At 53.3% G+C, this 11,429-nt stretch overlaps 1 protein-coding gene across 1 annotated transcript in view; it reads right to left on the bottom strand.

Moving 5' to 3' along the window:
• The window catches only part of TMOD1 (tropomodulin 1), a 73,920-nt gene that overhangs the window by 41,662 nt on the left and 20,829 nt on the right, over positions 1 to 11,429 (bottom strand). The window lies entirely within an intron of this gene.

Genomic DNA, 11,429 nt, shown 5'->3' with positions numbered 1-11,429 from the left:
GGGGGGGGGGAGAGAGAGAGAGAGATCAGCTGCTGACTTGCATTTCTGTAGACACTCAGTCACTGAACGACTAGGACCTCCGAGCTCACAGAATCACCCCAAGTGCCTCTTCTTACATGGAAGGAGCCTGAGAGGGGCAGGGGATTGACTGGTGGCCCATCGATGTTGTTAGACATCCTGACCTCTCTGCCTGTGGTGACGCATCCCATTTAGGAAGGGGCTGACTGTGTTATGTTAATAAGTCAAGCTTGCTGTGAATGTCTTCTGAGGCGTAAGAGAGATTAAACACCAGGAAGTATGGAGAGATGCCAAGCGGCCATGTGAAGATCTCCCCATGAGACATGGACCTTCCTCCAGAGCCAACAGACAGACGGACAGAGAGCCTTGGCTTAGGGCCGGAAGCCTGAATTCAGACCTCTAACCTCCTCTACTGTGAGAAAACACATCTCCGTTGGTCAGCTACAGGCAGCATGCCTGTAAAAACAGCACTAGAAGACAGGCAGTCCTGCGGCAGGTGAAGGGCGGAGCTAAGCTAGGATTCAGTCCCTTGTCTTCTTTGTTTCCCACCTCAGCGAGAAAGAGGAAGACCCTGGACATGCTGGCTGCAACAACGGCTCAAACAGGAAGCAGGTGTGAGTGTGGCCCTGTGTCACTCTGCTGTGTGTAGGGTTGCTGTGGATCGGGACCAACTCTCTGGCAGCAGACAGCAGCAACCACTTTGGCAGCAAGGAGGGGAAGGGGCCACGGCGGGGAGTCAGTGCTGAGCTCAGAGGGGTCGTCCAGGTGCACATGCGCAGTGAGACATACCTAAGCTGGCCTGTGGGTGCCTGGAGATTTTTACAGCAGTGCCTGCAAGTCATCTCATAGCGACCCTAGAGGGCAGGGTGGCACTGCCCTGGCGGGTTTCCGAGGGCTCTGCCTGTGGGGTTGCCAGGCGTGGGAATCAACTCGATGGCAGTGAGTTTTGAATTTAGTGTAAGTAGTTGCTAGAGAGCAAAGGCCCCAACAGGTTTGAGTGAGGGCCTCTGGATCCTGCAGAATCCGGCAGGACAGGAGGGCAGAGCAGGCTAAATCAATGAACAGAAAGCAGGAGGGGGCTGAGCAGAACGGAAGGGGACAAGGCAGGTCTTCAGGCTGCACGCCCTGCTCCCAGCTGCCGCCCGTCCTGACCGGTCCCCGCGCAGCTGTGCTGGTTGTTAAATATTTTGGCCGTCACCCGTGGAGATGGGCTTCTCCAGCAAGAGCACACGAGCCAATACCTGCATTCCCTTCTTCAAACATGGGCTGCCGACTCCATGCGGCTCCCTATGAAAGCCCTGTCCTAATTAGGGTAGCTTTGCATCACATGGGCTCCACGTTCCCCAGTCCCAGGACTTTAGAGGAGGGGTCCTCAAACTTTTTAAACAGGGGGCCAGTTCACGGTCCCTCAGAGCCGTTGGAGGGCCAGACTACAGTTTAAAAGAAAACTATGAACAAATTCCTATGCACACTGCACATCTTATTTTGAAGTAAAAAAACAAACGGGGGAAAAACACCCAGCGGGCCGGATAAATGTCCTCGGCGGGCCGCATGTGGCCCGCGGGCCATAGTTTGAGGACGCCTGCTTTAGAGAGTCAAAGATGCTCAGAGCTGCAAACTCCAAAACCAAACTCATGGCCAACGAATCGGTGCCGACTCACTGCGACCCAATAGGAAAGGGTAGAACCGCCCTATACTTCTTGGATTTATTTTTCATTGTGCAGCTCCTGATTAACAAGAGAAGGTGTCTGTTGTGCAACATGGGTGCTCACCGATGCGCACAGGGGATTTATTCTATTCTAACACAGATCATTGAGAAATGCAATGTCGTTATCAAGACGCCCCCCCATCTCTTTGTCGGCGTACAATCTGCAAAAACTATTCTGAAAACAGGATATATGTGCACCCGTCTGCCAAGGGTGCAGCTGGCGGTGGCTGCAAATGCTTGGCAAGGTGCTTTCGACAAACTGCCGCAATAGGGCCTTCACACGGCCATTTCTTTGACCAAAATGCCTTGAGGCCAGCCTTCCTTCCACTGCTCTGATCAACAGAGCATTTTCGAAGTGAGTTGAAATGAAGGAATGCCTGCACTTAGTGGAAAAGAAGGGTTCTATGAGTTTGAGGTTCCAGGATCCCCCTACGCCAGGAACAGTATCTTTGTAAGGGCTGGGCTGGCACCGACAGGGCATGAGTATGCGCAGGTGCCCCATCCCTGAGGGGCCAGAGCCTCAGTGGGCCGGGAGAGCTCTGGCTGCATCCCTCACTGAACTGCCTGCCAGCTCCTCCGCTGGCTTCACTGGGCGGGATTCAGAAAGGGAACGCGCCCATTCTTGTGATAGCATTTAATCACACCCCAACGGGAAGTCTTCCACACACTGTATTACGGTATTTCTTCAAGTAATTGCCGAAAGACACAGGGTCTCCTCGTTCTACCACACCCGTGCACATTTTATCTAGATGGTCAATGGATCTAGAGATCTCCCCCCTGGGAGTGATCATAGTAACGGTAACAGAATCTTTAACCCCACTGGCAGAAATCAGAAGAAACCACAAAGAGAATGCTTGGATCTGCTAGATAGTTTCTGAAGAGTGTTCTGAATTCCTGTTCTTACTGGAGTCATGGTAAACTCACCCTCTGGCTCTCCTTGGCTGTCGCTGTGTAAGGCAGACGTATTTCAACACGGTGTTCATCTTCATCTGGCTGCAGAGCCGGACAGGCATTCAAACACCCTTTTTTTCCATAATTCTCTGTACATTTTGTGGTCAATACGAAGGGCATACAGAGGTGTTCTATATATATCCACAGGGGAAAGTGCACATCGAGAGAGGGGCGCATGATTTGAAGGCTCAAGGAGGCACATTCTATGGGTAATAGATGATCCACGTGTTTGTGAGCATGGGCAGCACAAGCCCGTGGTCCGTGTATCCTGCATGGGGTGCACTAATGGCTCTCGCGGGTCTGTTTGATGACTGACCATCCTGTGGAAGCCAACCTTCCAGTTGCTCAGTCAGCTGAGGTCCTGAGGCTGGTACCAGCTCCCGGCATGACTGGCTTCCGGGAGACCACTTGGTGGGCATCTTGGTGCCTGGGCCGCCTCTCGCACACGAGGATGAATGAGCTCCAAGGTTGCAACTCTTTATGAGAGTAGGAAGCCTCATCTTTCTCCCAAGGAGTGGCTGGTGGTTTTGAACCGGCTGACATTGAGGTTAGCAGCCCATCGTGGCACCCAGGACATTGCTCAGGGCTCTCATTGAGTGCACGCCCGCCTTGACTTCAAGGAGAAACTGGGGCCCAGAGAGCAAGGAAAGGCTTGCCCAAGGCATTTCAGCAGCAATGACAGAAAACCAGGGTGCGTGTTCAGTCCTAGGAGAGTAATCTTTATTTCTAAGTCCTGCTCTTCATGTGGAGAGTTTCGGAGGAGACCCGGAAGGCAGATGTGGGTAGGAGTCTCTGGGTGGTGGCGACGGCTAACACACTTGGACTGCGACCAGAAAGGCTGGAAGCTTAAGTCTTACCCAGAAGGGCCATACCTTGACTGCACCCTGGCGATCTACTTACACAGCCAGCCAATGAAAACCCAACCCTGCCACACCTGGGGTGGCGCCGGCGTCGGCTCCATGGCTTTACTTGGCGCCTACGAGAAGAAGGTTCAGCATCGTGCAGGGACAATGCCGTGGTGATGGGCTTGTGACGGAGGGGGAGGAGAGTTAGCTCCTTCTCATCCTTCCTCAGACTCATCTGATCGTGGCCACTGAGGTCAGTAATGCGTGGCTTCTCTCCCTCAGCACACTGGGTATTTGGGGCTAGATTATTGTTTACTGGGTGGGGGGCATCCAATGGATTGGAGGCTGTGTGGTAACATCCCTGGCCTCTACCCACTAGATGCAAGTTAACATCTGCCACCCTGCCGTGTGACCACCAGGAATATCTCCTGCCAAATGTCCACCAGAGGACGAATGGTCCCCATTCGAGAGCCCCTGTGTTAAACTAGAGTCCAGAGCAGCCTAATACGAGAACAAAAATGTCTGTGATGTATTTCAAGAATACGATTTACAGAGCAGGTTCAAATATGCTTTTCTTTTATTTAAATCCTTGATGAAAGTAGTTTTTTAAAACATAAAACGTTTCTAACAATGCTAAGCTTATCGGAATTTTAGAGTAAATATTGAGAACATCAGCCTCGTTAGAAATTAAAACTTTCTTTCCACTCAAGCTCGGTGAGTCATCTCATGGCAATAATGTATTTTTAAACCCCCAGTTATTTATTTTAACTTGTTTTCAAAAATGGCACATGCAAAAACAAAACAAATAATCTGTGTGCAAAAGCCGACTTGAAATGGAGCGGAGACCTAACTTCGAGCGTGAAAATGATAAAAACTCTCACAGGAACGCCCGGGCCTCTCTGGGCTCCTTCGCCTCCTCACCAGCTGCAAGCCCTGCTCCGTCGGGCTCTGCCCCATTCCCGGCATGCTATGCCCCCTCCTGCTGCCCTTTTTCCCAGCACCCTGTCCCCACACCTATCTGCCCATTCCCTTCCCAAGTCCACCTCGACATCTGGCCAGCTCTTGTGTAATGCCCATCCTACTTGGTCCTGGGGCACATTTGCCTGCCTGATCCCTCTCTCCAGACAAGATCAGGTGCCCCTCAAGGGCACGGAGCATGCCGGGTTCTAAATTGTCGAGACTCACACAGCACTGACGTCCCTGCTGAGAGCAGGACAGGACATCCCAAGTGCCCTTCAAGGAGATTATGGGGGTGGGGTAGGGGGAGTCCATGGGTGGTGCAAACATGCTCAGTAGCTGAGTGACAGGTTGGGGGTTCAAGGCCATCCCCAGCAGTGCTTTAGAAGAAACGCCGAGAGACGGGCCTCTGAAGAGTCAGCGGTTGAAACCCTTCAGGCACAGTTCTACGAGGAGGTCCATGGGGTTGCCAGGAGTCAGACTCCACTCAATGGCAGTGGACTTTTCTACGGGGGGGTGGGTCGGGAGGACAGTGTCCTGGAGAAGGCCAGGGCTCTTGATGCTGGCTTTGGGGAATACCTGCCCAAAGGTCATGTCTTCTTTGGGGTCTGATGTACATTCTTACCCCAACAGCTCTCATTCCACCTCTGGGCTTGCCGCGGACCAGAACAGCCAACCACCATGCTGGGAAACTTCAAGGATCCGACACCAAATGGTCCCCCAGATCAAGAGTTCCCTTACTGGGAAATCAACGCCTATTTGCCCGCCAGCTCAGCACACAGCCAGCCATGCAAATGAAAGGTTGACCCTGTACCAAAGTTCTGGTCAATAATACGAGAACAGGAGATTTCTGGGTTGTTTCCTTGAAAAGCACCTGGTTGGTGGCTTTTTTCTTCTTCTTTTCCTCAACTGGAAATATGCCAGGATGCAGGGATCCTGGCTACTGACTTAGATGAGGATGGGGACCACATATACGAGGGGGGTGGGGCAGCAGGAAGGTGAGTTGGAGAGAGGCTGGGATTCTGACGGGTCTGGGGAACAGAGCCCTCCACTGCCTGCCTCTGGACTCTCATACACGAAGGTTCAGGTCAGGGGATTTTGCATCTCTGAGACTCACAGCCCAACGGCCTCCTAAGTGACAACCTGGGTTCTTGCGCGCGCGGACCATGAGCCCACCAACAGGTGCTGATGCTCTCGGGGCTTGGTCTACCACCTGAAGTGAGGATCTGAAAGCCCCACTTGCTTGAAACCTCAACATAAAGGCCTGAACCCCATATACAAGTCGCTGGTCACCATTTGGCCCAACTGTCCACTTCCACACAACTTACTGGACAGCACGTTACAGGGAGCTCGGGCAGGCCCGCAGCGGCTGCTGTGCAGCCCGTGCACTGCACAGCCCCACGGGCACGAGTCACTCTCTCGTCTATGCGAACAGTGTCTCCTGGGACGTGGGCTCAACTTGCGCACATCTGCCTGAATGTCTTAGACCTAGGGTGGTAAGAAATGTGGCTTCAGAAACCTAAGACTCTAGTAGACAATCATATCTTCAGGCTTAACAAGCATGTGTTGAGCACCTGTGACCCGCCAGGCACGAGGCTGGTGCTCTTCCTACAGCTGATCATATTTACCATACACACGCACTCACTGCCATGGAGTCAGATCAGACTCAGGACCACTCGAGAGCACAGAGTAGAACTGCCCGTGGGTCTCCTAGGTAGTTCATCTTTATGGGAGCAGAAAACCTCGTCTTTCTCCAGAGCAGCGGCTGGGGGATTCAAACTGCTGATCTTGGGGTAAGCAGCCCAGCACGCAACTCACTACACCACTGGAGCTCCCCACTGTCCGTCCATGTGTGCATACAGAAAGGAAAAACACAAGCCTGTCCCGGGGAGTGGAGCTAGGCTTGCACATTAGAAAGCCTGCAGTCTAATTAAAGACTGAAACTTGGTTTATTTGGTCTGTGCATTTGAATGAGCTGCCAACGTTTACAAATAGGCAGCTTGGTGGGATATTTCGATGTACATATTGACACGGGCTGCAAGTAGAAATAGCCGTGTTGTCTAGTAGAGCACGCAGCAGGCGGAGTGATGAAAATGTCGTCGCCCAAACCAAGCAACCTGAGGTGCACAGTCCCAGGAGTCATTGAGGTTGTGTCATAAAGGCATTGTCTACAAAGACACTGCTCTACGTCCTACTCAGGTGAAAGTGACTGGAGTCCTCAGCGCTAGTGAGCAACCTTCTGGGATGCAACGAGCGGTCTCTGCCCATCTGCAGGAGAGAAGAGTGAAGAAAACCAAAGGCAGAGTAAGCGATTAGTCTGAAGGGTGAGTGGACTGCATGAAGCTCAGCCTCCACCTCCCAGAGACCAGAGCTAGGTGGTAGGCTACAACCAACTGCTCGGTCTGGGGTCACGAGCGATCGTTCTCGACACACCGAGTGGGTGGAAAACGTAGCATAAAAGTCAAAAGTGTCAAGATGAGCAGGCGTCCTTGGTCTGATGGAGACAGGAACCTTCGTAAAGCCAGTCCTTGGATGCCCTTCAGGCCTCGCACTGAACTCATCTCAGGTCAACAAGGACTGCAGAGCACTCTGTAGGGCAGCCACCACACCAGATCTAAAGGGCCCGGCCTAGCCGGCAACAAAGCTCAGACAGCAGGACAGGGCAGGCAAGGAGGAGGAGGGAAACAAGACCCAGGGAGGAGGGGGAAGAGTGCCTACATCGCGGGATGCAACCCATCGCCTGCAGCCACGTGAGGGTGAGGCATCGACCCGAAAACACATTTGCTTGGTCCACTTTCACCTAAATCCCGCCCAGAGACGCTAAAGGCAGTTAGTCCCCAGAGGACACCCAGATGTCCGGCCTCTCTCGAAACACTGGCCGATTGGCCAACACTGACCTGCACTCTGACGCGGGTCAACACTGGGACCGATACACGTTTTTCGAGTCACCACAGTCCCGCCCACTCTCTCCTGTCTCTGCCACTGAGGTCAGGAGCCCGTTGTCATTTCTCACCAGCTCTGTGCTAGTTTCCCTTCCTGGAGAGGCCTGTGGCACGGGAAAACTTTTATATCCACCTCTCTTCCAAGCGTGGGAAGGGAGTCCTGGTGGCTTAGTGGGTTACTCACAGCATGGAAGGGCTGCACCTCAAGGTCAGCAGTTTGGAGCCACCGGCCACTCTAGAGAAAGATGAAGGCTTTCTACTCCGCAGCTCTACTCTGTCCTATGGGGTCAGCTGGAGGGGAGGGAGTTTGGAGGGAGTTTTCAAGAGGAGAGAAACAGAAAACGAATCAAGCCGGCGTGCACGCCAGGAAAACTGACCTGCCTGCCTTCCTTTCTTGTGTCCTACCTGACCTAGTGGGTGCCTGGCTTGTCTGCTTCTCAAGTAGGAAGGGTTAAGGAGAGTGGGCAGGGTGGGGAAGCAGAGTTTAAACTTCATCTAGAGTGATTTCTTTTCTGAATCAAATAAACAATGCCTTCACACTTGTTGATTTGGGTCACAGGACCAGAGGTCGGTTCCACAGTCTCCCGCGTGTTTAAAACAGTCCCTCATGAAACTCATGAAATCGAAGGGGTGCTCCTCAGCGTGGGCCAGGTGCTACGCTGCTTCTTAAAGGACGAAGTAGCAGGAAGGCTTCCCAAGCTCGGGGTGGGAAACTGGGCCCAGAAACATTGAGGAGCAAAGGATTCCAGGAAGGTTCACCCTGCAGGTAGAGGTAGGAGGAGGGGATGGTGGGGAAAGGAAGGTATCCTGGGGAGAGGAGAGGAGGAGGGGTTGAGGGAAGGCTGGGGCAGGGGCTCAGTAGAGCCAGAAGACACAGAGAGGGTGGGGCTCCAGGACACCTGGCCTGACTCACCCAACCCCCCACTAGGCCATCATGGGCTCTGCCCACGAACGGCAGTGTTTCTAAGGATGCGCGCCTATTTTTAGAAGACAGATTTATTTCTTTCCATTTCAACTGTTTACTTCTGTCCTGGGCTTGTGATTCTGCAGGCTGTGTTACAAGGGAGACCCTGGCTGTGGCCCGAACTTGGCTGCTTCCTGGATAGCCAAGAGGGCCTTCAGGCTCCTGGGACAGGACCTGGGGCTCTGCTGGGGAGGATCTTCCGGTTCTGTGTGCCCAGCAGCAGCCCTGGGGTTGTGGCCACAGCCCTGCCCGACTGGCTGGGGTGTGGCTTGTCTTCTCCCTGGGTTTCATGGTAGTTGTGAATTTTTGTCACTGGAGTGGGAGTGATGATGCTTTCCTTTTTGGGCTGCTCTTAGGATTTGATGAGCTACACAAAGCAGCCGTGGGGCTGATGTCGACTCGCCGGTCTATCGTGCGTGTCAGAGTAGAGCTGGACTCCAGAGGGTTTGCAATGGCTGATTCGGGAGACATCAGTATCCACGCTTTCCTTCTGAGGTCCCCTGGGGTCGACGTGAAACCCCAAGCTTTCATTTAGCAGCTGAGCTTGTTCACTGTTGGGGCCACCCAGTGCGTCCAGTTTCTTTCCCTGACCAGGTGTGTATGCCACAGGTGGGCAGGGCTTCCAGGGAGACGGTTTCTACGTGTCCTGCTGGCAGGAAACTCTACCATTCTCAGGGTTTTCCCCTCCACCATTTCTTCCTACGATTTATGGTCCCTTGTTTCCAGAACTTTGGGCGAGCTGTGCGTGCAGGAAAGCAGGTCTGCCCGAATGCACTTCTGTTGCTTAGCAGCTGCGTGACTCTGGCCTCCATCCGTGATGCTAGCCACTGCCGAGTCGATTCTGACTCGACTCCAGGTGTCGGCAGGGTGTACCTGATCCCTGGGATTTTCAAGACTGTCTGGTGAGGTGACTTGGGGTGGCTTTCAACCAACAACCTCTTGGCTGGTAGTCAAGTGCTTAAATGTTTGTGCCACTCACGGGCTCTTCCCTCATCTATAGACTATATTACCCCCTCACCCCACCTCCTCTAGAGGTCACTCTGGTGGTGTGGTGGGCTATGCACCTTGAGGTTAGCTGTTGGGAGCCCCCTGCCGCACTGTGGGAGGAGGACGAGGCTTCGGCTCCTGTACAGATGGACAGCCTTGGAAACCCACAGGGGCAGCTTCACCCTGCAGAGCTGGCATCGAGTCGATGGCAGGGAGTTTCTTTGGTTTCTGTGGACCCGTCTCAGATCCCCGTGGGGACTGTATGAGATGACACATGGTAGGGCGCTTAGCACGGGCCTGGCGCCCAGGAGGATGGCAATGAAGGATAGCTACTGTTACTATTATCGCAGTCTTTCCAGGCCTGGGAACTGTTGCTCCTATGGCTATAATGTGTCACGGGTTCCCGAACACCTCACTTGAAAATGAACTCTTGGGGCCCAATGTCTTCATGTGGCGGAACTCTCCCTACCCGCTTCTCTCCTACAAATAGCTTTTGACTGATCCTTTTACTGAGGCCAGGGAGCCCTGCTGGTGTAGCGGTTACAAGTTGGGCTGTGATCTGCATGGTCGGCAGTTCGAAACCCCTGGCAGCTCTGAGAGAAGGAGTGAGCTTTCTACTCCTGTGAAGTTAAAGTCTCAGAAACCCACTGAGGGTCACCGAGTGCCAGCACTGACTCGATAGCAGTGAGTTTGGTTTTTGTTTTTTTACTGAAAAAAATCATCTGTCTGTGTCAGTCTGGGTAGACCAGAGAAACAAACCCATGGACATGCACAGGTGCGTGGGAAAGCGCTTTACATAAGAGAGCAGTCGTGTATTGAGCAGTGGTGTATTCCACTTGACCACATCGAGGTGCTCCTCCTGGATGAGGCTGACAGGATGCTGGTGAAGGAGACCATCCGAAGGTGCGCCCACCACCGCCACACCGTGCTCTTCTCGGCCACGAGGACGGACGGACGAGGTGAAGGACCCGGTGCCCGTGTCCTGAAGAATCCCGCCCGCATATTCACCAACAGCAACACGGACCAGGGACGTGGCGCCCTTCCTGCAGCAGGAATCCATCCGCATCCGGCCCAATCGGGAGGGGGACCAGGAGGCCATCTTGGCAGCTGTTGATGAGAACCTTCACGGACCCTGTGATGCTCTGCACCCAGACCAGGAAGCAGGCCCACTGCGTGCACATCCTCCTGGGGCTCCTCAGGTGGGCGAGCCCCACAGCAGCCTGTCCCAGGCACAGCGGCTGGAGGCCCTCCAACGCTCTACAGGCCAGCAGACGGACAACCTGTGCTCAGCCACACCTCAGCCCATCCACATCAAGTCCACAGTCCGATATTAGCCCATATGGCCAATACCAGTCCATAAATTCCTCTTCAGACTCACGTAACACATGCAATGACGCCAAATGCAGGAAGATCACAGGCCAGTGGGTGGAAAGTCTTGTGGATCCAGTGGTGGTGTAAGCATCTCAGCACTGGCAGGACTCTCTATGTGGCTCCTCCAGTTCCAGGGCTCTACAGTAGCTCCATGTGTCTTGTCAGCAGGAATGTCTTCCAGGGAGTGAGTGAGTGTCCCGCCTCCAGCGAGCTATTTATATCTTTAGCACCTCCAAATGAGGTCATCAAGCTGTAACTTGATTGACAGGCTAAACTCCAGCCCTTCACTCTTCATACTCTCAGATTGACAACAGACTATGTAACTGCCACAATGTCTTTTCCCCAAAGCCTCGTTAACAAGAAATTGTTATAGTTAAATCCCCTGTGCTGAGGGCTCCTTTCCTGCTTTTTTTGAGAAGAGTTTTTATGGAGAAACAATACAATGGCCTCAGAGGATGTTGAATTGGACAAAACAAGTTGCTGGTAATGCCTTGCCCCCCACCAAGTCCCTTCCCAGGTGGGGCCTGCCCATGTGTTCACACCAACAACACGGAACTCACTGCCATCGTGAAGGTTCAGACTCACAGAGAACTTGTAGGGCAGAGTAGAACTGCCCCTGGGGCTTATAGAGACCTTGTAGGGCAGGGTAGAACTGCCCCTGGGGCTTATAGAGACCTTGTAGGGCA

This window comes from Echinops telfairi, unplaced genomic scaffold, assembly GCF_000313985.2.
Source record: "Echinops telfairi isolate 266 unplaced genomic scaffold, ASM31398v2 ScPeMD7_7410;HRSCAF=8448, whole genome shotgun sequence".
NCBI classification, from domain to species: Eukaryota; Metazoa; Chordata; class Mammalia; order Afrosoricida; family Tenrecidae; genus Echinops; species Echinops telfairi.
Note: the sequence above shows the minus strand (reverse complement) of the source record. Positions and strands in the feature narration are given on the sequence as shown.